We start from the raw sequence: 27,809 nt of genomic DNA, 5'->3' as shown, positions 1-27,809 counted from the left end.
TGTGAAAGAAGAGGTTAGATATGGATGGGAAAGGTTATATGGCCCTTAAGTTGTACCTAATTGGGACACCCAACAAGGAGGTGGAACCATTGATGGGATTCCATCAATTTACTGTAATGAGAATTCCCATCAAAAGTCGTAGAACCAATTTCCATTAGTCCACGATAAATTTATGTTAGAGAAGCACAAGTGGCAAGACTTAGGTAGTAGAACTAAATCAACTATATTTGTGGATTCCATTGGGAATGGAGGGGGGAATTATATATCACGCTAGTTAAAGCCCAATATCAACATAGGTCATATGTGGAAAAGAGTTCTAGACATTTAGATCTGATTGGGTGTAGGGGGCAAGGTTACCCATTGCACAAGTTGTAACATTATATGAAATCTCGGTGTATCACCCTCCTCCCACATCTACCCAAGCAACCAGCCATCCGGGGTAAACATGAGACGAGAGGTAACTATGATATGATTCGACCTCCTAAGTCATGTTAAGGAAGTGGAACTAACAGAAACACACCATACAAACATTCAAAATTAGCATTAGGACCCTCAGGAACTAATCCAACCTTTCTGCCAACCAGCCCCTAGGTCCCACTACAATTTTGGACCACTTGACCTCTGGACGCTCTCATGCTATGGGCATGCCAATATCTAGGGACATATGGACGCTCTTATAGGCCTGCAAGCCAACGTCCATGGAATATTTTGCACAGTGATGTGTCAACATTCCTAAGATTTGAGCCACCTTTTCAGGCATAGATCCTAGGTCATTGCCCAAAATTGAGTGACATCTTCAAAATAGTAAAATAATAGAGAAATGATAGTACAAATGCAATTACTTGAATACAACCTTGACTAGACCCTTACTAGCCATGGCAGGCATTTCGTCAAACATATCACGAATATGTAATCTATAGGTGTAAATAACATATCTAAGCATATGGGTCTCATACTTAGCGGAGAATCACTAAGAAACATTTATGCCTCAACACATCAACTGCCATTTCATCCATTAGGTCAAGGATACATTTTTCATTCATTTACAAGTAAAAACATGATGAGATCCATACATAGCTACTGTCGTAAAGCATATATATAACCAACAAAATGGCAGCAGAAATACCAATGAAATCACAACCATATAAAGCACATATAACCAATAAAATACTCATAGAATTTCAAGGAGAAATAACCTCATATTGATGATGCAAAATCCAAACCTAGGATGGGACTTCCACGTTCTATCCAACCATAGAATGGCTGACCCAAATATCTGTTTAGCCATTCACCCTCATTCCATATTCCAAGCATGAATGTAGGATCTCATAGAACACATCAATCCAAAACCATCCAGGCTTCCATAGGCCTTCCACCTCAACCCATAAAATAATGATTCCACCTCAAGGTCGAACATCAAAAAACCATCATCAGATTGGTCTCTATCCAAGCCTTTCAGGGCTTCCAGAGCGTTTTTCCAACCAAGGCTTCCAAGACTAGTAGCTCAACTCACAACTTTTACCGAGCTTCCTGAGCTTTTGTCCAACCATGGCTTCTAGGACTAGTAACTCAACCCACCAAGGGCTTTCAGAGCGTTTTTCCAACCAAGGCTTCCAGGACTAGTAACTCATCCCAAGCTGTTATAGGGCTTCCAGAGCATTTGTCCAACCAAGGCTTCTAGAGCATTTGTCCAGGAATAATAACTCAACCCAAGCTAAGGAAACATGAGAACCAACAAAAAAAACAAGGAAAGCAAATCCACAATCACCATGGCTATCTGGGAAATGGTAAGGCTAGCCAATCCACTATCAATCCCAGCCATCCTCCATGACAATGAAAAATCATGACCAATAAACCACATGCATGGGCCATGCATGCCAAAACTAGTGAGGAAAACATACATGCAACTCGGTACCTGCAAGAAAAACACACTGTAGTTGCTGATCTCGATGTCCTCTTCCACTTCCCTACTCTTCCTTTGCCTTCTTCCTCCAAAACTCTAATTATGCCACACTCCTCCAAGACTGCTCCAAGAAACTCTAAGTGTCCAAGAGTATGAGGGGGAGAGAGAGAATAGAAGAGAGCTCCGCCAAAACCTACCAAAGGCTTACCCACTGACCCTCAGAAGCCTTTTTATTAATAGGGCCTCTCCTTTCTTCCTTTTCCATTATTTTCCTTCAATTTCTTCCTCATATGCAACTTGTGACCGTTCACCTTATTTTCCATTATTTTCATAAATAAAATACCAATATATGCATCATGCCTTTCCAAAGCCTTTGCCAATTTCCTTAGCCATAATAAAATGAATGAACACCCACTAGGATGTTTTCCCCACCATTTAACTTGGAATACATGTCCCATCGTCGTGGTCTTATATATTTTTACATGGATTTTTAATCATGGTTTTTACACTCGATAATTGATCTAGAGAGATGCTGGCCATTGGATCTCGTCAGACATGGAAGGTAGAGTTAATTTTTGTGCTAGTTGTAGCTTGATGGGAAATCATGGTCGTTGATCATGATTAACTAGGGCCATCGAATATCATCAGGGCGTAAGTTTGTTTTTGTGCCCATGTTATTTGGGACCCTAATAAAAATCCAAGCCATTGGATCAAATAAATCTTGGTCATTGGATCTCATCAAGGGTGCATGTTTTTCTAGCACCTGAGCTAGTTGGAGCTTGATATCCATCCAGGCCATCTAATCAATGTAATCACAACCGTCGGATCTAGAATTGGCAACATGAAAAAAATGGATAGTGGAGCCTACACCTAGCTATGTACACTCAGTCCTCACCACATGGAAGGGCCCACATGATTTTTTGAGGGCTTAAGCGGGGTCGACATGAAAAGAAGAAGACCACACGTGTACTAAGTGTAAAGGGAAGTCATGCAATCCATTTTGTGTCGAATGCGAACTAAGGAAATCGAAATGGTACATGAAGTTACCATCCAATGAAGCATAGGTGCATAGGGATATTCGTATGTTGGAATACATTACAGGTTAGGCCCCTATACTACTAGTGTAACCCCTTATTGTTATTAGTACAACCCACTTATTATATTGATGTACCCATTGATGAGCCCCAATTTTTGGTATAATTTGGGCTCATTTGGCCTACTTGCTTTGCTCAAACCATTCATCTTTTATTGCTTATGCATGCATTTCTTAGTTTATTCGTGTTGTTTGTAGGAAGAAGGGTAGACATTTTATCTACGTGACTAATGCATGATGCTTTCAGGTTTTTGGCATTAAAAGGGAGAAAAGACCACGAGAAAGGAGACAAGGAGACAGTGAGGTGGCACTGCTGGTTTTTAGGAGAGGATGTCCACAGTCTTGGGACCTTCCTTGTGATTCCCACCATAGCTCCGAGCTCCAACCAATCTCCCCACCGAGCTTAGAGGCAGCCAACTGTTCTACAGGAACAACAGTTATAATTGTTCTACAGGGTCACCAGTTTAACCTTCAGTTGGACAGCCGAGTTCCACAGATCAAGGAAACCTGTTGGATTGTCATTTTGCATAAATACTGAGGCCGTAGCCTTGGATAGGAGCTTTTTGAACTTTGGCATTACTCTTGTAATTTGGAAGTACGAGCTACAGCTCGGTGTTAGTTCTTTTTGTAAGCCAGTTTTGGCATGACATCAGATTTTTGGTTATGAATAAAGAAGGCAGATTTTGATCTCATTCTGAATTTCTAAGGGAGCTATAGCTCTCAGGTTAGGGCCCAACCTGAGAGCAATAGATCTCCTCTGTGTTGTAAAGTTATTTGCCTTTCGTTCCAGCACTTCGTTCTTTACTTTGACATGCAATTCGAATTTACAGTTTGCTGATTTAGTGTTTATGAGATTGCATAGGATTAGTTTATGGTGAATTTGTTTTCAGTCGCTTAGATTAGAAGAGGATAGTTATAAGTCATTGGAGCTCCAGAAAAAGGTTGTTAGAGATCACTGCCATCTCTGCTTAGGGATTGGGGTGAAGTCTACATCAACCACCAAAATGAAACGCAGTTCTTTTCACTTCCATGCAAGCTGCAACATAGTCACTTTCGTTGAAGATCCATTCATGCACTTTTGGTCTTGATCATCACTCCTTTATTCCACGTCCATGCACGAGTTTCTTTCATAAATTTCACTGCTGTTCATTGGTTCAAAGTAGCACAGTTAACATAGGTTAAAGAGTTCTCGTTTTTGGTGACATTCATAAGCAATTTGTTTCATTTACACTGCTCTACATCATTCCACTTCCTTCCTCTGCTTGTCAACCACACCTCAAGTCACCTTCTCGACCTCTGTCCAGCTCGTTTACCTTCCAGCTCTCCCATTACTCACGTAACTCATTTACTTGACCTTTCATTGATCCCATCCTTTCGGCCATCAACCTACAGCATGCACTCTTTCTCCATCTGACTTCTCTGCTCCTGAGCCATCACCAGGTCCATCTCCATCTCACCTATCCTCCCACACCACTCCATCACTTCACCATCTCCCAAAACTCCCACGGTCAGCCATCCTGTAGAATTTCACAGCCTTCCTGTAGAAACCCCTGAGTTTCCTGTAGGATCCCCTGCAGACTTCCTGTAGAAGCCTGCAAACTCGGTTGCTGAGCATCCGAACGTGGTAGACTTCTGGGGACTGATGCTAGAGACCCTCTGGGACCTCCCCTAGCCATCCTGACCTTTCCCATGCTTTCCTTCCATTTGAACCGCTCCTGCACAGTCAAACCCTAATCAAAAGCACCATCACAATAAATCCAACCACTTAATGACAAAATAAAAAAACATGTCTTTTCAAATGCAAATAGCTTAGATTCATGTATTTCAACTCACTGCAAGTAATAGCATCATTGGTAGAAGTTTCATTCACATTTTTGCACTGTAAGAGTCAAGCTAGTTAAATTAGGGTTTATTAGGGTTTCTATGCTTTGTTGGCTTTCAATTTCCTTTTTGCAAAGTAGGCTAACTTCCTTCAAGATAGCTTTCGTCCATCACTCATAAAGCTTCTTCTGAGAGCATATAGAAGTTGGCTTGAGCCCTAGCGGACTTGTGCCAGCTGACCAAGTGACAGCTGCGACAAGAGCTAGTACTTGTGCATACAACACCGTCGCTTCCAAGTTTGTACGAACTACCAGGTTGATAAAATTAGAGATAGGAAGCTCCAGGAGTTGTAGCATTATTGCTACAATACTGGAGCCCACCATCTTTTTGGCGCTGTTGCCGGGGAAGCGTCAGAGTATTAGTAATTGTTTCTTTTCTTCTATTTTCTTACTCTTACCTTCTGCTCAGTAGTTTACTTCATTTCCATTCTGCAAAAGTAGCATAGACATTTCCTGCTTTCATAGATTAGCATTTCCTGCTTTCATAGATTAGTATTTCCTTTCTGCAAGCGTAGACTAGCATTTCCATTCTTGCAACTTCGTTTGAGCAAAGTAGATTAGTTCTTTCCTGCTTTCAGTTTAATTCTGCATCTTTCATAGGTAGTTGTAGATCAGTCTGTTTCAGTTTTGCAGGTACCAGAGAAAAAAAGCGAAAACAATCAAAAGAAAAAGAAGGTCTTTTCCATTTCATGCCTCGTAGGAACCGAGATAGATCAGGAAAATTCCTACCAAACACCCCCACCACATCACTGAGTCACCCTTCTCTCTTCTTTGGTGACAGTGACCCAGAAGAACCTATAGGTGAACATCCTGAGATATCCAAAGATCCTATAGTAGAAGAAGAGTTAGAGACCACTCCATTCGAAGCTATGGCTGACAATAGAAGAGAAGATGAGAGAATAGAAGGTGCCTTCCCCATCCGAGAGACCAATGGAGAAATGAAAATGAAGAACATTAGCCCCTCCGCCTTACCTCACTTCCATGGGCTGACTACTAAAGATCCGGATACCTTCCTGTTTGAGTTTGCTGTCCTGTGTAGAACCTATGACTATACTGAAGATGAGCAAAAGCTGAAACTTTTCCCTTCCACTCTTAAGGATGCAGCATTACGTTGGTTCATGGGCTTACCTGGGAATAGTATCACCACTTGGGCTCAGATGCAGCAAGCTTTCAATACCAAGTACCGGGATTACTGTAGGTCCAAGGAAACAAAGGGGGAAATCTTTCGGATGACCATGGGAAATGATGAGTCCTTAGAGGATTATGAGGAGAGGTTCCAACTAAGCTATAAGCGGGCCAGGTGCACACTTGACCCTGAATCCCTCAAGTTGGTCCTACTCCGAGGAGTCCCAGAAGACCTCTTAGATACCCTTCACATGTTAGCTGGGGGGGACATTTACCAACTGCCTTATGAGGACATCAAGACTGTGTTTAGAAACCACTCCAGGGCAGCTCGGAAACGAGGTAGAGGAAACCTCCTCTCAACTAGTGTCCCTTTCTCCAAACATGAGCTTGCCAATCAATTAGAAGATCTTAAGAGTGAGGTGAGACAGACCATTGCCATGCAGCTTGACACATTCAGGATTCAGCAAAAGAAAGAAGAAGCTGAGAGAGCCTTGGCTGTCTTCTGCCCTAGGTGCACAAGGAGACACCCTAAGAACGAATGTCCATTGCATTCTGTTGAGGTGTGTTTTGTTTGTGAGGAGGACCATCCCACAAATCAGTGTCCAACCTTACCTGGGTTTAAAGCCATGTACCAAGGGACAGAAGCTCCCACTGAACCTCTCTATTACCTCAACCAAAGGAGGCCACAAGGATCTAGACCTTATCAGCAGGGGATGCAAGGGGCATCTCCAACTTATTACAACCCCAACCAGTCAACTCCTATGCCTTCCTGGGGTCCCCCTGCTCATCCTTCATGGTCCATGCCTCCTCCATGGTCTTACCCACCTCAGTACCCCACTCAACCTACTTCCCATTCATATCACTCACATGCCCAGCCACAACCTCAATGGAATGCACCTCAGTCGGGGTGGAGGCCCCAATACAACACTCCTCCTGCCATCTTGCCTCCACCACCAGTTCAACCTCAGCCATTACCTCCTGCTCCTCCAAGGCAACCTCAAATGCCTGCTCAACCGAACCCGAACCCCAACAATAGACAGGCCCAGCAGGTATACACTGGGGAAACCTCATGCCCTACCTATGCTGTGGAGATCCAGGAGATCAATCTTCGATCTGGAAAGACTCTACCAGATCGCCAACCTCCTCCCCCAGAGGATGAGGAAGATAAACAGGAAAGTGAACCAAAGGCTATTCCACCCTTTCCTGAGAGACTAACAGCCACCACACAACCCAACCCAGAGGAAGATGAGCTTCTGGGTGAGCTCAAGCAGTTGTGTGTAAAAATACCACTTCTCCAAGCCATCAAGGATGTGCCAATATACAACAAACTGGTTAAGGAGAAGTGTTTCAAACACCCAGGCAGACGGAAGAAAGATGCTTCAACTATCAATGTCATAGGACAACTGTCTGACCTTATGCTAGGACAAGTCATCTGCCCAAAGTACCTAGATCCTGGAAGTCCTGTAGTAGATGTCCACATCAATGGCACCATTATACCTCACACCTTGATTGATCTGGGGGCTGCCATTAATGTGATGACCAGGGATACCATGCTTAAGCTCAATCTTCAGGGTTCCTTGAGGAAGACCTCGACAGTACTGTAATTAGCAGATCGCTCCACCGTGACTCCCGAAGGGATTGTGGAGGATGTCTTGGTCTCTATTGATTCTTGGGAATACCCTGCAGACTTCCTGGTTCTGCAACCAAAGGCAAAGCTTACTGGATATCCTCTCATTTTGGGAAGGCCTTGGTTAGCTACTGCAGATGCTTACATAAGTTGTCGTGCAGGGAACATGACCATCAAAAATGGTCCCATGTCCAAGCAACTAGTCCTATACCCTCCTGCCCAACCCTCCTTAGAGCATGACTTACCACTCTGGTTGGAAGAAGGAGAGGAAGACGAGGTGTACTCAGCACCTCTGTGCACCTTAGATACCACTAGAAGAGACCCTCCAATCGAGGATGACTTGATCGAGACCTTGATCCAGAATCCACCTTCCAGTGCACTACCCTTAGAGAAACTGGTGGAGGACGCCCAAGCTAGCACCTTAGTGGATCTTTGTACAACCAACCCTGTTACTCCCAGAATCAAGAATGTGGAGTTTGACCTTGAGAAAATATTGAAGATCAGCTCCTCCCTATCTCCTTCCCAGGAAAAGGAGCTGTGTAGTCTGTTGGCCAACCACCTAGATGCTTTTGCTTGGAGCTATAAGGAAATGAAAGGAGTCCATCCTTCGGTATGTACCCATCATATATACATCAAAGAGGATTGTAAACCGGTAAGGCAACCTCAGAGGAGAATGAATCCAGCCCTTAAGGACATTGTCAAGGAAGAATTGCAAAAACTGTTGGATGCCGGGTTCATCTACCCCATCTCAGATAGTGAATGGGTGTCCCCTCTAGTGTTGGTTCCCAAGAAAAATGGGAAATGGAGAATCTGTGTGGACTACCGAGAACTGAACAAAGCCACCAAGAAAGACCATTTCCCTCTACCTTTCATAGATCAAGTGTTGGATGGACTGGCAGGAAAGAAGTTCTTCTCTTTCCTGGATGGGTTTAGCGGGTACAACCAAATCCAAATCAGCCCGGAAGACCAAGATAAGACCACCTTCACTTGTCCCTGGGGTACCTTTGCCTACCGAGTCCTTCCCTTTGGGCTATGCAATGCTCCTGCTACCTTCCAGAGAGCTGTCTTGAGCATCTTCTCGGAGCTGGTCCATGATGCAGTAGAAATCTATATGGATGACTTTACTCCTTATGGGGCCAACTTCCAGGAAGCATTGTCCAACCTGGGAAAAGTCCTAACCAAATGCACCGAGATGAACTTGTCCCTTAGTCCTGAAAAGTGTGAATTCCTAATGACTGAGGGGACCGTGCTAGGCCATACCATTTCTTGCCAAGGGTTGCAGGTAGATCCTAACAAAATTGCTCTCATCAAGAGGGTTCCACCTCCTCAAAAGGTAAGGGATGTCCGGAGTTTCTTGGGATTAGCAGGATACTACCGGAGATTCATTAAAGATTTCAGCAAGCTAGCCTCGCCATTGTTTGGGCTGTTGGCAAAAGATGTGGAGTTTAAATGGACTGACGATTGTCAGAGGGCTTTAAACGAATTGAAGGACAAGTTGGTGTCAGCCCCAATCCTGAGAGGTCCAAACTGGGCCCTACCTTTCCACATCCACACTGATGCCTCGAACAAAGCCATAGGTGTAGCTTTAGGACAAGTTGAGCAAAAACTTCCATATGCCATTTACTTTGTTAGCAAAAACTTGTCCAAAGCTGAGCTGAATTACACTGTAACCGAGAAAGAATTCTTGGCTGTGGTCCATGCACTGAACAAGTTCCGACATTATATTACTGGTTACCAGACCTTTGTACATATTGACCATGCTGCAATTAGATATTTAATGAACAAACCAGATGTGAATGCTCGCATTATTAGATGGTTACTTTTATTGCAGCAGTTTGATTTGACCATTGTTGACAAGCCAGGTAGAGAAAATGTTGTTGCTGACTTTTTATCGAGATTGGATTTGTCTGCAGATGAGGATGGAACAGTGGATGACCAGATGCCCGATGAACATCTGTTTGCTATTTCAGTACTCTCTCCATGGTTTGCTGATATAGCAAACTATCTTGTTTCAGCACAGTTCCCTCCGCACCTATCTTCCAGAGAGAAGAGCAGAATCATCAGAAAAAGTGCCTCATTTACTTGGATCGGGGGCAATCTGTTCAAGCTTGGCCCCGATCAGATCTTAAGGCGTTGTGTAAGGGAGGAGGAAGTCTTTGATATCCTCCTCACTTGTCATGATGGGCCTTGTGGAGGACATTTTGCAGCAAAGAGAACTGCCTTCAAAATCCTGCAGGCAGGCTACTATTGGCCCACACTCCATCAAGATGTCAGAAGATATGTCAGTCAGTGTGACCAATGCCAAAGAATGGGGAAACCGACCCAAAGGGATGAGATGCCTCTCCAACCTCAAGTGACTCTTGAGCCATTTGAGAAGTGGGGCATGGACTTTGTGGGCCCAATCAACCCCTCTTCGAGGCAGAGGTCTTACATCATTGTGTGTACTGACTATTTGACAAAGTGGGCAGAGACCAAAGCAATCAAAGCAACAACAGAAGAAAAGGTGGCCGAGTTCCTAAGAGAAAACATCTTCTATAAGTTTGGCTATCCAAGAGAGCTGGTCACCGATCAAGGGAGCCAGTTCACCTCCAACCTGGTTGAAGATCTACTAGCTCATCACAAGATCAAGCATAGGACTTCCACCCCTTATCACCCTCAAGCAAATGGGCAGGTGGAAGTCACCAATAGAGCATTAGAAGGGATCTTGACTAAGGTGGTGAGCAGCAGCAGAAAGGACTGGGCAGATCGCCTGGTTGAAGCCACATGGGCTTACAACACCACTTGGAAGACCACCACCGGCTTCACACCCTATGAGCTGGTCTATGGGAAGAAAGCTTTGCTGTCCATTGAGTTTGAATACAACACCTTGAGGATGGCAGCTCAGCTGGACCTAGATCTTAGCCATGCACAACAAGAAAGGCTATTGCAGCTGAATGGCCTGGATGAGCACCGAATGCAGGCCCTCCTTCACTCAAAAGTGGTGCAACTTCAGAGAAAGGTGTGGCATAACCAACATCTCCATGACAAGCAATTTCAGCCGGGAGATTGGGCTTTATTGTATGATTCCAGATACAAAGATTTCAAGGGGAAGCTGAGAACCAGATGGCTAGGACCATATGCAGTGGAAAGATGCCATGACAATGGATCTGTCCTTATTCGAACCATTGATGAGGAAGCCATTCCCATGCTTGTCAATGGGCATCGGTTGAAGATCTACAGGAGACCTCTCTCAAGACAAGAGTTCATCAAAACTTTGGAGAAATCTGTATTGGTCATAGAGAAGGGTTCTGCCTCTGCTTTTGGCATACCCTGAAGGATATAAAAGAAAAAAAGAAAAAAGAAAAAGAGAAAAAGAAAAAAAAAAAAAAAAAGAAAAATAATAAAGATCCTTGGGTGAAAACCTCTCTGAGGCGCCCAAGGCAGGTGGTAGGGGTGAAAACCTCATTGAGGCGCCCCTATTGTCTTTCAAAAAAAAAAAAAAAAGGGAAAAGGTTTAAAAAAGATCCTTGAGTGAAAACCTCTCTGAGGCGCTCAGGGCAGATGGCACGGGTGAAAACCTCTTTGAGGCGCCCCTGTTATCTTTCAAAAAAAAAAGAGAAAAGAAAAAAGAAAAAAACAATAAGCAAAATATGGTAAAATTGCATGCAGACTTTCTACAGGAAGCTCTGTGTTCTACAGGAAACTTCCTGTAGAAGGGTTGAAGATGTTCTATGGAGAAGAGGAAACCCTCCAACTCAAAGCCAAGGGTCCGTATCATGCTGTCAAGGGACCTCACCAGCACCTCCTCCAAGGATATCCATGTTTTTTTCAAGGTATGTGCAATTTTATCATGGTTTGAATCTTCTACTAGATGATGCAGTCTTTCTACAGGAAGACGCGGATTTTCTACAGGAAAGTGCAGACTTTCTACAGGAAGCTCTGTGTTCTACAGGAAACTTCCTGTAGAAGTTGGGACGGCCCAGAATTCATTGTAAAAGGAGATCTAGCAACTACGGATTGGTTTGGACGCATGCAAGCCTCTGGTGGCACCCATGCACGATGCTGTTACCTTGCTCCACCATCCTCATCGACATGCAACCAAGTCCCCTGCACCAACAAAGCAGATCAATGAGTTCTCGCAGGAAAAGCCATTTTCAAAGCTAAACAAATGATGAGACCTCATACCACAGGCATCAGAAGCTCCGGGAGTGTGATCGAAAGGCCAGATCCTCCGTCGTGCAGCATGCACCCAAGGAGGAAGAGCTGTTACGAGACACCCCATGGGAATCCTGTAACAGTTCAATCTGCTAGAGTGGATACCGTTCACAGCACCGCCATCTCCAATGAAACGCGGGCGCACGCAACCACAGCATCTCCTCCATCGTCGGCAGCCTGTAACCATGAGCTTCCGGGTCTGTGTAAGTTCGCATGCAGCAGGTAGATCCACTCACCATCGTCCAAAAACTGGGAAAATCGTGTGCAGCCACGCAGGTAAGTGTCTCAACCCTTCCTTCCATCAAATCGCATGAATTTTACTTTGATTTGTTTGCACAGCATAAAAGTGAATGGTTGAGCAGCCGTATGGCCAGTCGACTGGCCACGTCGGCTAGTTATGGTATAGTTGGATGTTTGGGTGGCGGCCACGATGAAGGGAACGAGCAGCACGCACGTGAGAACACTCTCGTTGACAGCAATGAGTTTAACAGAAAAAGGCGGCGGCAGATCTGTGGGAATGGATGCGGCAGCAAGTGAATATGCAGGCGAATGATGGATGACGTCGCCCAACGGTCCGGTGGGGACAGCTCATCCCCCGCGCCACGGATTGCGCCGATTCAAAATCTAATCGGCTAGATTTTGCGCATGCATTTATCAACCACCACTTCAAACTTGAGTGGCTATTCTGATCTCCTCTGCAATTTGATACGCCGAGCTTTTGGCTACCAGAACGCCGGTGAAGCACACCTCAAGCGCAATCCAATTACAGTCCTCCCTGAAATTTGCGCACTGCTCCTATAGGAACACAGTTCTACAGGAACGCAGTCTCTACAGGAACGCAGTCTTCTACAGGGAAGCGGGTGCCTCACGAAAAAGGTGGCCAATTAAAGAGGTAACCCTGAACTCTTCATGCAACTGGTTAGTAAGAGTGGCAAGATCATCGTCCATAGTCTGGTCATAAAGATATCGGTGAAATTGTTGTTTGCTATGCCTATATTGTCGTTCTACAGGATGTCAGTATAATTAGACTGTGTTGACTTTTGTGGATTACGTGCATGCTCTGTCTCCATAGACCAAGTCTCTTTCGTGTTTGCCACCTTTAGTTAAAACAACCGTGTTCATCATGCCGGGTGGGTTTATAAGATGGGAACCCACTGATTCAAGCAAATTAAGGGAAAACCAGGAAGTGGTAGAGCTCTTTACACAAGCACAGTGGATGTCTTTTTGTGATAAGCTGCAGGGTTACGATGATGAAGTGGCCGAAGAATTCTTGCAGGCCCTGAGGCCGAAATCCCAGACATTGGCCACAGTGAACTTTAGAGGCTTAAGCCTCAAGCTCACCCCGCAACATATCAGTTGGATCACAGAACTTCCTATGGGTTTGCCATGGGATAAGGACGAAAGAAAGCTGAGCCAGCAAGCAAAGAAAGAATTCTTTCCACCTGAGGAAGAATTCTCGGAGGACAAAAATGGGGTGCGAAGAACGAGTCTATTGCCACCATGGAATGAAGTCAGTTTGCAAATCATGAAATATATCACTTGTGAAGGCCGTTTTAGCATCGTGTATGCATATCACTTTCGGTTGCTCACTGAATTGAGGCACCGAATTGATCTTCCTGTAGAGTAGAAACTGAGCATCCCCTATTTCCTATTGCAGTCTCTCATGGAGTGTGCCACAAAGCTAAGAGAGGGCATCCCAGATCAGATGGCCCACCATGGGTTAATCAAGCTTCTTGTGGAGGATGCACTGCATTCATATAAGGTTCCCCTCTCATGGGAATCCTTCCGTAATTTGACCAAAGATGGAGACATTAAGATGTTGATCGAGGAAACGGGTTCCTCCAGCAGTGAGGAACAAGAAGCAGTGGCCGAGGGACAGAGAGGAAAAGGCCAGAAGACCCCTACCACGGTGCAGAAGAAGGAACCAAAGAAGAAGCATGAGGAAAAGGAGGACGAAGAAAAAAGTGGCACACCTATCCTATCAGCAAGAGAAAAGAGGCTGAAGAGCAGAATGGACAAAGCGGAGGTGGTCCACGTCAGCCCAAGTACCTCAACAGTACCTGCAACCAAAGCAAAAAGCAAAACTCAGGTAGGTAAGCAAGCAAAGACAGAGACACCTATGCCTACAGGAAAGCAGAAATAGGCTTCTACAGGAAGCCCGAAAACAGAGACAAGGGCTTCTACAGGAAGCCCGAAGTTGGAAAAAGGGGCTCCTACAGAAAGCCCGAAAATCATTGAGAAACAGGCTCCTACAGGAAGCCTGAAGATAGAGAAAGGGTCTTCTACAGGAAGCCCAAAGATTACCAAAGCAGGGGCTTCTACAGGAAGCCCGAGAGTGGCTAAAACCGGGTCTTCTACAGGAAGCCCAAAATCGGGAAAGAAAGGATCTTCTGCAAGAGGCCCGGAAGTGGGCAAAGCAGGGGCTTCTACAGGAAGCCCAAAATCTGAAAAGGAGGGGCCCTCTACAAGGAGCTCTGAGAGAGCAAAACACAAGAAAGATAAGGCTGGTATTCTCGAAAGGGAGGCAGCAGCGGCGCTGGCCGCCCTCAGTACACCTCCAAAGCCAAAGGAGAAAAGAGAGAGGGAGACCCCTCTACCATCTGAAGTCAGGAGAAGCAAGAGGATAAACACGGGCAAGCCACAGCCTCCACCCAGCAGCCAACCCATTTTAGGGGATGTCCCTACTTCACCCAGTGCAAGAACCCCCCCTAAAACATCAGCCACCCCCAAGAGGGGAAGCCCAAAAATAACTTCCTGGACACGAAAAATAGGCCAATCGCCTTCTGAAGCCCGGCTCAAGGAAATGAAAAAGGAGGAAGAAGCACCACCCTCGTCACCACCAGGGGCAGAAAAGGCAGGGCCAGCAAAAGCAGGAAAGGAAGAGCATGTTCCCAGCTCTAGTTCTCGGCCAAAGACGAGGAGCCAGAGCAAGGTTGCTCAAGGATGAGCAAATAGTTTAGCTGGGGGGTGATGATGAGCCCCAATTTTTGGTATAATTTGGGCTCATTTGGCCTACTTGCTTTGCTCAAACCATTCATCTTTTATTGCTTATGCATGCATTTCTTAGTTTATTCGTGTTGTTTGTAGGAAGAAGGGTAGACATTTTATCTACGTGACTAATGCATGATGCTTTCAGGTTTTTGGCATTAAAAGGGAGAAAAGACCACGAGAAAGGAGACAAGGAGACAGTGAGGTGGCACTGCTGGTTTTTAGGAGAGGATGTCCACAGTCTTGGGACCTTCCTCGTGATTCCCACCATAGCTCCGAGCTCCAACCAATCTCCCCACCGAGCTTAGAGGCAGCCAACTGTTCTACAGGAACAACAGTTATAACTGTTCTACAGGATCACCAGTTTAACCTTCAGTTGGACAGCCGAGTTCCACAAATCAAGGAAACTTGTTGGATTGTCATTTTGCATAAATACTGAGGCCGTAGCCTTGGATAGGAGCTTTTTGAACTTTGGCATTACTCTTGTAATTTGGAAGTACGAGCTACAGCTCGGTGTTAGTTCTTTTTGTAAGCCAGTTTTGGCATGACATCAGATTTTTGGTTATGAATAAAGAAGGCAAATTTTGATCTCATTCTGAATTTCTAAGGGAGCTATAGCTCTCAGGTTAGGGCCCAACCTGAGAGCAATAGATCTCCTCTGTGTTGTAAAGTTATTTGCCTTTCGTTCCAGCACTTCGTTCTTTACTTTGACATGCAATTCGAATTTACAGTTTGCTGATTTAGTGTTTATGAGATTGCATAGGATTAGTTTATGGTGAATTTGTTTTCAGTCACTTAGATTAGAAGAGGATAGTTATAAGTCATTGGAGCTCCAGAAAAAGGTTGTTAGAGATCACTGCCATCTCTGCTTAGGGATTGGGGTGAAGTCTACATCAACCACCAAAAAGAAACGCAGTTCTTTTCACTTCCATGCAAGCTGCAACATAGTCACTTTCGTTGAAGATCCATCCATGCACTTTTGGTCTTGATCATCACTCCTTTATTCCACGTCCATGCACGAGTTTCTTTCATAAATTTCACTGCTGTTCATTGGTTCAAAGTAGCACAGTTAACATAGGTTAAAGAGTTCTCGTTTTTGGTGACATTCATAAGCAATTTGTTTCATTTACACTACTCTACATCATTCCACTTCCTTCCTCTGCTTGTCAACCACAACTCAAGTCACCTTCTCGACCTCTGTCCAGCTCGTTTACCTTCCAGCTCTCCCATTACTCACGTAACTCATTTACTTGACCTTTCATTGATCCCATCCTTTCGGCCATCAACCTACAGCATGCACTCTTTCTCCATCTGACTTCTCTGCTCCTGAGCCATCACCAGGTCCATCTCCATCTCACCTATCCTCCCACACCACTCCATCACTTCACCATCTCCCAAAACTCCCACGGTCGGCCATCCTGTAGAATTTCATAGCCTTCCTGTAGAAACCCCTGAGTTTCCTGTAGGATCCCCTGCAGACTTCCTGTAGAAGCCTGCAAACTCAGTTGCTGAGCATCCGAACGTGGTAGAATTCTGGGGACTGATGCTAGAGACCCTCTGGGACCTCCCCTAGCCATCCTGACCTTGCCCATGCTTTCCTTCCATTTGAACCGCTCCTGCACAGTCAAACCCTAATCAAAAGCACCATCACAATAAATCCAACCACTTAATGACAAAATAAAAAAACATGTCTTTTCAAATGCAAATAGCTTAGATTCATGTATTTCAACTCACTGCAAGTAATAGCATCATTGGTAGAAGTTTCATTCACATTTTTGCACTGTAAGAGTCAAGCTAGTTAAATTAGGGTTTATTAGGGTTTCTATGCTTTGTTGGCTTTCAATTTCCTTTTTGCAAAGTAGGCTAACTTCCTTCAAGATAGCTTTCGTCCATCACTCATAAAGCTTCTTCTGAGAGCATATAGAAGTTGGCTTGAGCCCTAGCGGACTTGTCCCAGCTGACCAAGTGACAGCTGCGACAAGAGCTAGTACTTGTGCATACAGCACCGTCGCTTCCAAGTTTGTACGAACTACTGGGTTGATAAAATTAGAGATAGGAAGCTCCAGGAGTTGTAGCATTATTGCTACAATACTGGAGCCCACCACCCATGTAGTTCCCATATTGTTACTATTGTACCCCATAGAAGCCCACTATTGTTATTATTGTGCCCTTACATTATTATTGTTATGTCGGCTCTGAATATGTTATGATCCCTTAGACTCCTATATATAGAAAGGAGGTCTTTTCATTTGTATCATCCAAGAATTGCTTATTTGTGTAATATAAAGGAGGTTTCCCCCTCAAAGAGGCTAAATTCTAAGGCGTTGATCTCTCTTTTATATCTCTTTGTGAGCTGGTTCCATAACATTTGGTATCAGAGCTTTGGATTCTAAGGTTTCGCTGCTCCAAACAGGTCATCGTGGAATTTTCGCTATAACTTTTTTTTTCTGAGGTGTTTTAGAAGCTAAAAAAAAACCCATTTGAGACGAGATCGTATTGAAGCTCGGGTCTAAATTTCAGAGCTTTTCGCACTATATTTGCGGAGATATGATATGAGGAAGTTGGTCTTTTTGCAGACTCCTGAATTACATTCCAAACAGGTGACCTGGGGAAAATCGTCATAACTTTCTCTCTGAGCATCAGATTGAAATTTCGTAAGAAGGCACATAAAGAGGACAGAATGTAGTTTCTTTTATATATTTTTTAGAGCCAAAGGTTAAAACAGTGACACGTGGCACTTCATACAAGTTCGATCTTTTGGAAAGGTTTATAATCAGGTCATCTTGGGAGATTGTGCATAACTCTTTCTTGGAGAATCCAATTTGTATCATATTGGTGCCATTGGAAAGAGGACATAGAGGGCTACTACAGATCACAATTTCAGAACTTAAAGATTCAAAAGTACAGAGTTCAGTCGTTTCAAGATCGAGCTCCTAAAATCAAGAAAAAGCAAGATGAGGAAGTTTGATGGCAAGGATCTGGTAAACTGGATACTTCAGATGGAACAATATTTTGATCTACTTGGTGTACCACTGTTACAAAAGGTAAGTATTGCATCTTCATATTTAGAACCAGATCAATTTTTATGGTATGAAGGGCTTTGTTCTCGTAAACAACTTGTTACGTGGTCAATTTTCACGGAGGAAATGATAGCACATTATGAGGATACAAAGAGCAACACCTTTTTTAGAGCAACACCACAACAATTGGAAAGAGTAAAAGGGCTTTGTGACATAGTGGAAAGCCAAATTATGGAAACCAGGAAGCATACCCCTCACAACTACAAAGATGGAAGTGTTGTTTCTCCTAGCTTTCCACAACCTACAAGGGTTACACCACAACAATTGCAAGAAAAAAGAGAAAAAGGGCTTTGTTACAATTGTGATAGCAAATGCACTAAAGGTCATAAGTGTGCTGAGAAGAAATTATTTTACATAGAATATGAAGAGGAGGAAGAAAAGGATCAAGAAACATCAAAGGAAGAAGATATATGCCAGGACCCCACCCTAAAGAAAGAATAAATGAATCAGACCATATCTTGTAAAGAATTGGCAAGAATTACCACTCCTCAGACTCTCAAGATAGAAGGACATATCAAGAAGAAAAAGGTGCAAGAAGTGAAAGATCACATCGAGAAAGAAGAAATGAATCCAACCATATCTTGTAATTCATTGGTCGAAATTACCACTCCTCAAACTATCAAGATAGAAGGACATATCAAGAAGAAAAATGTTCAAGAAGTGAAAGATCACATCGAGTATCAAGAATTGAATCCGACCATATCTTGTAAAGGATTGGAAGAAATTACCACTCCTCAAACTCTAGATATAGAAGGACATATCAAGAATAAAAAGGTTCAAGCAGTGTAAGATCACATCGAGCATCAACAACAAGTTCTCCAAATTTTAAAGGATAACGCCACTTCAGTGCAAAATGAAACAAAACAACAGGTAGATCAACATCGTAGTGAAAAATGTTTTGATGTAGGTGATTGGGTATTTTTACTCCTACATCTCAAGAAAGCTATTTATGAGAAGGAATGTTGGCAATACTACATGCTCTTAAAAAATGGCAACCTTACTGAATGGGAAGACTCTTCAAGGATGAGGATGTGGAAGCATTGTTTTGTGCTATTTCTATTATCCAATGATATTGGATAAATGAAGCAAGGGATGAATGGAAGAAGGACGAAGAAGTATGGCCACTTATTCAAAAGTTGCAAAAGATCCCAATTCAAACAATATTGCCAAAATTGAAGACGAAGGAAAAATCATATTGGAACCTGGAGCAGTCACAGAAACAAGAACCCGACAACTATGAAATCGATCAATTTCAGAGTATCTCATCAAGTGGAAGAACTTACCGGCTAAATATTCCACATGGGAGGACAAGAATTTTATATAGAAGAATCAAGAACTACTCAAGCGTTGAGAACAACGCTTTTTGAAGGAGAGGGGCATGTTAGGCCCCTATACTACTAGTGTAAACCCTTATTGTTATTAGTACAACCAACTTATTATATTGATGTACCCATGTAGTGCCCGTATTGTTACTATTGTACCCCATAGAAGCCCACTATTGTTATTATTGTGCCCTTACATTATTATTGTTATGTCGGCTCTGATTATGTTATGACCCCTTAGACTCCTATATATAGAAAGGAGGTCTTTTCATTTGTATCATCCAAGAATTTCTCATTTGTGTAATGTAAAGGAGGTTGCCCCCTCGAAGAGGCTAAATTCTAAGGCGTTGATCTCTCTTTTCTATCTCTTTGTGAGCTGGTTCCATAACATTGTTACTAACAAGTTTGATTGGTTGAGGGGAGTGAAACAATAAAAAATAATTTCTAGTTCCTCTAAAAATCTCCCAATTTTTTGGATCATTTTCTTGCAAGGAATTTTTGAGGCCCTAACATTTTTAGGTGGTGAATATAATTTCAAGGAATCAAATAAAGAGCTAAGAGATATTTTTTTAATGATATACTACAATTACGAATTATAGTTGATATGAAGGATTTATGACCAAACTAGTATGAAGAAAAAAAGGGGGTAAATTGGAACTTTAAAATGGCACAACTCGACAAATAGGGATTGTTGGGGAATTAAAGTAGTAAATGAAAAGCTATGGCACTGTAGAATCCTACCATGGAGTCAAATTTTAAATTTTAATATGTGATTGCTCAGAAAATTGAAAATAATGTGATGTGATAGAACTGGAAAATGGAGGTAAATAGAATAAAACTTCTTGACGCCATAATTTTTAGCTCAGAAATAAGAATTGAGCAAACTAATAATCAAAAGAAAGATGTTGAGGAGTATAATGGATTCAACAACCTAGAATTTTGGTTTAGGGATGAAATTTTTGGGAATATATCATAATAAAGCTACAAGAGGTGTAATGAAAAAATTGTGATTAATAGGCCAAAATTTCTGATGGAATAACTTTCAGCTCAGTTATTGGAATTAGGAAATCATATAGCCAATAGAAAGGTATTGTTGGTAGGAATACACTATTCAAAACAAAATTTCGAGATTAGGTAAAAAAAAAATTCAAAATTACAAGGGAAATCTATAAGAGGTAAAAAAGGGTAAACACCCAAAATGAGAACTAGGAATGTAAAGGATGCTCAGGGGTCCTATAGTCAAGAAGAGGAGGTCATAGCTATGAATGTTAGCATGGAAAATGTTGGAAAAAATCAAATGGACATTGGATGAAGCCATGAGGAAGGAAGGGTAGATATATGAGTTGGGAAAAAATAAATCATCTCTCAAAAGAACTTGGGATAATAAGGAGAGAAGCATCATAGAGCAAAGGAAGAAGGGATTTAGACCCCCTTTCTTAGATACAATTTCTAGGAAAACTAGAAAACACAACCAACCCGCAGTGAACAAAAGGGAGGTGATTCTCAAATAAGAAAATATTAAGGTTTCAACCCATTAGGTGTTGGGGTTGTAGAGGAGAGCACATGTATATAGACTGTCCTCATAGGGAAGGAAAGATGAGGACTGTGCATAACATTTAGGAAGATTATAACATGGAAAACATTGGAATAAGGATGCCCAAGATTTAATGTAGCAGTGGAAAATACACAGGTCGAGCAGTGGGCACACATGATTGAAGTATAATGTAAGATAAATAATCAAGCTATAGCCATTTTAATTGATTTTGGAGCTAGCCATAGCTATATTGATCCCAAGTTGGTTGAAATATTTAACATAAGGAAAAACAAGCATTGTAAGGCATGGTTGGTTTAGCTAGCTATAGGAGCCAAAATGAAAATAATGAATCTGGAAAAAGAATGTCCCATCAATGTGACTGGGCTAAATACAAATCTAGATTTAAATGCAATACCACTGGGATAGTATTACTACCTAATTGGTATGGATTCGTTAGAGAGGCATCATGCAATATTGGAATATTATAAAAAAATCATTTATTTGTCTTGATGAAGAGGGGCAACAGAGAAAAGTACAACTAATTCCAAGATTGATATCTATTAGGGACATATCAACCATGTAGCTGAAAAGAAATTTCAGGAAAGGGTGCCAAATTTATGCTTCGCACTTGGAAGAGGCAAGTGGGGTTCAATAATCAATTTTGGAGGACCATCCAATACTTAAATAATTTGAATATGTGCTTGCTGAAATTCTAGGATTACCTCCAAAGAGAGCCACTCTATAGATTTGGTAGCTAGAGCCACTCAAGTATCCAAAATTTCATACATGATGAATATAACAGAGCTTAAAGAATTGTAAATGCAACTACATGAGCTCTTGAATACAGGGTATACACACCCTAATGTGTTACCTTAGGGTGCTCCAATTCTTTTGTTAAAAATAAAGATGGTACATTAAGGCTATGTATCAATTTCAGGAAGTTGAGAAAAGTCACAATAAAAACTAAATATCTTTTTCCAAGGATAGGTGAATTGTTTGACCTACTCATGAGAGCTAAGATATTTTGCCAAAACAAATTGAGGTCAGGGTATCAACATTTGTGAATTAAGGAGGGAGATGCCAAAATGATGGCATTAAGAGCTTTATATGGTCACCGTGAGTTCATGCTAGTTCCTATTGGTTTTTCTAATACACCGCGAGTTTTCATGTGCCTTATGAATGAAATTTTGAAGAATTATTTGGACTAGTTTGTCATTGCCTTTCTAGATGACATTATAGTGTATTCTGAATCTTAAGAAGAGCATGAACACCATTTGAGAATGGTTTAATAGGTGCTCAAGGAGAATTAGTTGTATTTCAAGCTGAGTAATGCTCATTTTATCAAAGGAAAATAAATTATTTGGGTCACATTATTTTAGAGGAAGGAATAGAAGTAGATCCAAAGAAGATTAAGGCTATAAGAGAGTGGCCGACACCTAAAAATGTATCAAATGTGAGGTATTTCATGGGATTAGTAGGTTACTATAGCACATTCAATGAGGGATTTTATAGAATAGCTCATCCTATCACTTCTTTGTAGAAGAAGGGAATGCAATTTGAATGGACCCGTAAATTTGAAGAGGAATTTTAGCATTTAAAGGCTTTGTTAACTAATGCACCCATAATAGAAATATCTTATCTGAATGACTATTTTGTTGTGTGCATGGTTGCATGTAGAGAAGAAATTGGAGGAGTGCTCATGCAAAATGGGCATGTAATATGTTATGAGTCCCCAAAATTATTGAACATGAAAAGAACTATGTTGCTCATGATTTAGAGTTAAAATATATTGTACATGCTCTAAAAATGTGGAGACAGTACCTCATGGGAAGGAGGTTCGAGTTATAGACTAATTATAGGTGTTTGAAGCATTTGTTTGGACAAATGGATTTAAATTCTAGGAAAATTAGATGGCTAGAATTATTAGCCAAGTAAAACTTCAAAATTAAGTACATAGAGAGGAAAGAAAATACAATAGATAATGGATTGGGTGCATATTATGCATGCTACATCCATAAGTATTTGCTAATCAGATTTAATATTCAAAATTATAGAGGCTAAAAATTCATACTAGCAATATGTGTAAATTAAAAGTAAATTACAACACGGTAATTTGCAGCTATAATACAAGGGCTATGAAATGGGAAGGGACGAAATTATTTTTTATAATGGAAAAATTTTTGTGCCAAAGGTACAAGAGATGAGGAATTTAATTTTGAATGAGATGGATAGAGTACTATATGTTGGGTACCCAGATTACTAGAAGAAAATTTCATGAAATAACAAACAATATTTTTGGCCAAGTATGAAGAATGGTGGTTGATTTTATAGCTAGGCACTTGAAACGACAAAAGGTTAAAGCTAAGAACAAACACTTAGCTGGATTGCTACAGTTGATACCCATTCATGAGTGGAAATGGGAGATTGTATCCATTTATTTTATTATGAATTTTCCTAGAACTACAAGAGGGCATGATTCTATAATGGTTGTAGTGGACAAGCTCACCGAGGTTGCTCACTTTATTATGAAAAAGTCAACACATAAGGAAGCTAATGTAGCTAATATTTATATATGGGACATTGATAAGATAAATGGTGTGCCTAACACAATGATCTTAAATAAGGATCGTAATTTAAATCTAACTTCTAAACATGTTTATTTAAGGGGTTTAAAACTAATTTAAATTTCATTACCACATACCATCCAGATTCAGATGGGAAAATACAAAGATTCAATTAGGTGATTAATGATATGTTGAGAATGTATATGATAGATAAACCATCAAAGTGGGAAGATTACTTTGATTTGGTAGAGTTGGCTTAAAATATTGTGTGTCATACAACCTTGAAGATTAGCCCATTTGAAGCCTTCTATGTCATAAAATATAATACAACCATGAGTTGGGATAATCCAGTGGATAATGCTATTGTTTGGCCATATTTTCTTAGGGATATGGAAGGGAGGGTGATAAAAATTAAGTATAATTTGAAAGTTTCCCAAGATAGATATTAAAACTATGCTGACAAGAACATGACAAATAAGGAATTTAAAGTCAATGATGATGTCTTCCTGAAAGTGAAGGAAAAGAGAAGCTCATTGAAATTGGGTAGTTGTGTCAAGCTAATAGTTAGATATTGTGGATTTTTATAGATCCTCGAGATGATTAATCCAATTGCATATAGGATTGCATTGACTGCATCAATGCATATTCATAATGTATTTCATGATTCATTACTTAAGAAGTATGTTCCTGATACTAATCATGTGATTGATTGGCATATGATTTAGGTGGATTTTGAGTGACACTTCCAGGTCCAACCGGTACAAATTTTGGATAGGAAGGTAAAGGTTCTCTTGAGTTGATTCATCGCTTTGGTAAAGGTACAATGGACCCTTCTCAATCCTTAGGATGCTACCTAGGAGCATGAAGATGCAATGAGGGAAGAGTACCCTCATATTTTTTCTTGAGCATATTGTATATATGTGTATATATGATGCATTAAGGATAGTGCATAAATAAGGGGCGGAGGAATGTAATACCCTTTCTCGACTATTGAGTTATAAATATTTTGCATATGAAAAATTTAGGCTCTTGAGCTAGAATATGTATATATTGATCAACTATTGAGCCAAGGGTTATTGTTGGGGCATGTGTGCCCATGGGTATATGCCTTTATTTTTTATGAGGCTAAGAAGCATGATATTGTAAATATGTTGTAAATATATGCATATTGGTAATAAAAACAAGACTGATTTTAGACCAATCCATAAAAATATTATGGGAATGAATATACCTAGTTACCGATTGAATTGGGTGAGCCAAAGGATGGTATATTTACAGGGGAAATGATAATGATACAAGGCTGGATAAATGGTATCATAATTTATGTGTTTTCACATAAAATTTTGTGAATACCAGTTTTGGGTGTGTGTGATGTCACCCAGTAGGAGGCTTGGGATGTTACACCATCTTTCCATGTAAATATTTGAATATTATATGTTCCATTCCTTCCGCACCATCCATAATAAGAATCTAGGGATACATTACAGACTTTGTTGAGAGTTAGGTTCTTAAATGGTGAGACTCTCCAAATATCAAATATAAGGATTACATTATCTCAGGATCTATCCATCTATTTAAAGTGGGTTAACCTCGCATCCCACATCATACTAATTTTAGGATAGTTATCAAATAGATGTTCCAACATTTATGCACCTTCTCCAAACATGTATCATATAGTAGGCCCCTCGAACCCTTGCTTAATGAGCTTGTCCCATATAAGAGTTTTCTTTTTAACCAATAATCAAAGAAATGTTGAGGTATTGGGATAAAGCTCTGTATTTAAATTTTTATGTATAGGCTCCTTCTAAAAAAACATGTGCTTAGACTCAATGCAATAGGCTTGTTGGTCTGTGAGTTCCTACCCCATGAAGAGCCCTACTGCAAGAAATCATCATGTACATGAATATAAATTCATGTAATTCCATGATTGATCATATTATCTTACATTATTTTAATAGCCTACTTGTTAAGTGATTGACTTTGTTGCTTGATTCCAATAGGTATTATAAGTATACGTATGAGGTATGTGTATGCTAGCCACATACCCACAACTCGCACAAATATGATAATATTCTAAAACATAATATGTTAGATAATTAAATAATTGGTTAATCTTGATAAATGATCATGGTTATGGTTAGCCTTAAGCTTTATTAATGACTAATCTTGATTAGTGTTTAATTAACCTTAAAATCTTGGCTTATAATTAGTACACTATATTTAAATATGCTTATTAATATTAAATTGATTAGATTCTTTTGGTCTATGTAGAGTATCTTGGCAAAAGCTTTGGAACAGATTTTTGTGGGCATGGCAGCAACAGTACATGATTTTCTTGACTACAAAAAGAAATTTCAGAAGCTCCAGTTTCAAATGCAAAAGCAGGATGGACGACTTCGGCGTATTGAAGAACATCTTCCTTGTATTCTCCCACAGACAGAGTTCCCAGGATCCAATGCTGAGGTCCCGACTCCGGTGGAGTCTATTCCTATTGATGGTGCAAAGTAGTTTGATAGTTAGTCTCTCAGTTTTATTTCTTTTCTGTATGCGGGAAGCATTTAGTTTTTAGTATGCTGATAGTTATGTTTTTAGGTATATAGAATTCAGGCAATGCAAAGACAATCAGACTTATTTAGCTTGGTTAGAAAGACTTGTTATTTTTTGTTATTGGATGGCATATCACTTTGTTAGGTGGCTAACAGACTTGGTTTCCCTCTGGGCAAGTTGAGGCCACCTAACGATATGTATCTGGATGTAACTTGATTTTTGTATATTAATGAAGAAAGAAGGACCTACCAAGCTTACAAAAAAAAATTGATTAGATTCTTGTGAATTTGTAATGTTTACTGATATGAATTATTATTATTATTTTATTATTTATCACCCCTCAACCTTAAAAGTTGTATCCTCAGATTTATATCAAGATTAAATATTATTATTTTATTTATCATTTCATTTCCTTCATTCTAACTAGTTGTCTCCTCGAAGTTATTTCTGGATAAGGCATTATGGGGGAGAGAAGTTATGAGGTTGGTGAAAGTGGGTGAAAATAAAGGGTGGTGGTTGGCATTCAATTCGGGGGGGGAGGCATAAGGTGAGAGGAGAATATGAAGGAGGAGATTCTTTTTTGGTTTTTGTCTTTTGCTAATTTAGGAGGAGGGAGAATTCAAACATGGGAGAAATCAAATATTAGTTTGTGGTTGGAGGGTATTAGATCTAACTTGGACACACTACGACTACTTTTGGCTGAGTTCAAAGGGCCAGGGAACTTGTGGAGGTTCCCTGGGCCAACAAGTCAGATAGAAGTTACTAGTTGAAAGGGTGGCATATTCAATCGAGTGGTCCCAACAAGAGCACCACAACCAAGCCACTGTATTATATATTCCTCCTTTTGTTGTTTTATATATGTAATTTTCTACTAATAAAATTCCTTGCATGTTAAATATGCCATAAACCAAAAAAAATTATTGAATATGACAACCATCCTAAATTTTTAAGTGGCATATATGTTATAGGTTAATCTTTCAATGCATCAGTTGATTCAAGCTCATGACAAATAACCACTCCCCCCATAGCTTTAGATATTGATGCAAAGTATTGTTACATGTGTAATAGTTGTAACATGTAATTTCTCATTAGAAGAAGAATGTCAAATTTGCAGAATTTGGAAAGTTAGTTGTAGAGAGACGTTTAATTGGTACTTGGGGTGCCATAATAGAAAGTAATCCAGAATATACAAATGGATTTTGAGAAATAGCGTAAGAGTAACGAAAACAAAGGGTGGTGAGTGACGGATGGTTTTGTGTATATAAGAATTAATTATCCATTGTTCCAAGTCGTGGTGTTGATATTCTATCGTACAATAATATGGTAGAAATCCCCCCCCCACCCCCCCAACCCCCTGTTGAAGCCCCGAAAATTGGGTCTATGACAAGGGGGATACCCACACGGTCCAAACCTTGGTTAGCAGCGCCTTTTCCGTTTGGTCTAGTGGGTCCGACTGGGGATATGGGACCAGTTTCCCAATTTATGTGTGTGTGTGTGTTGAGAATTGATATTTCCTTCCTAATAATTTCTAAGTAAAATGCTTTTATTCTAAGTCTAATTTAACAACATGCAATTGTATTCTAATGAACAGAAATATCTAATTCTAAAACTAACCCAGGATTTAATCTTTCAATTATGCGATCTAAAATAGTTTCTACAGCAATTGGTAATAAAGATCAATCAATTGCTATAAGAAAAGAATTCAATGAATATGAACTGTTTCGTATAAAAAGTTAGCTGAACAGTCATGAAAAACATACCGCATAATAAGTCACTCATATATTAAGCATAAATAAATGGCTATCATTGTACAGAAGTGCCAAATGATAACTCAAGCATTCAGGCATTCACATATAAATAACTAAACATGAATATCACCTTAACACATAAGCAGAATTTTTTAAGAGATAAAAATACCATTTATAACGAGTTCTACTCATGAGCTCCAATAA

At 40.7% G+C, this 27,809-nt stretch overlaps 1 pseudogene; it reads left to right on the top strand.

Annotated features, from left to right (window-relative positions):
- LOC149195029 (uncharacterized) overlaps positions 1–25,818 on the top strand; it is a 56,205-nt pseudogene extending 30,387 nt beyond the window's left edge.
- Positions 25,819–27,809: the final 1,991 nt, after the last annotated feature.

Source organism: Pinus tabuliformis, chromosome 2_2 (genome assembly GCF_031772625.1).
Source record: "Pinus tabuliformis cultivar Carrire ecotype Pingquan chromosome 2_2, CPIR1, whole genome shotgun sequence".
NCBI lineage: Eukaryota > Viridiplantae > Streptophyta > Pinopsida > Pinales > Pinaceae > Pinus > Pinus tabuliformis.
The sequence above is the reverse complement of the archived record's forward strand: the minus strand, read 5'-3'. Positions and strand labels throughout refer to the sequence as shown.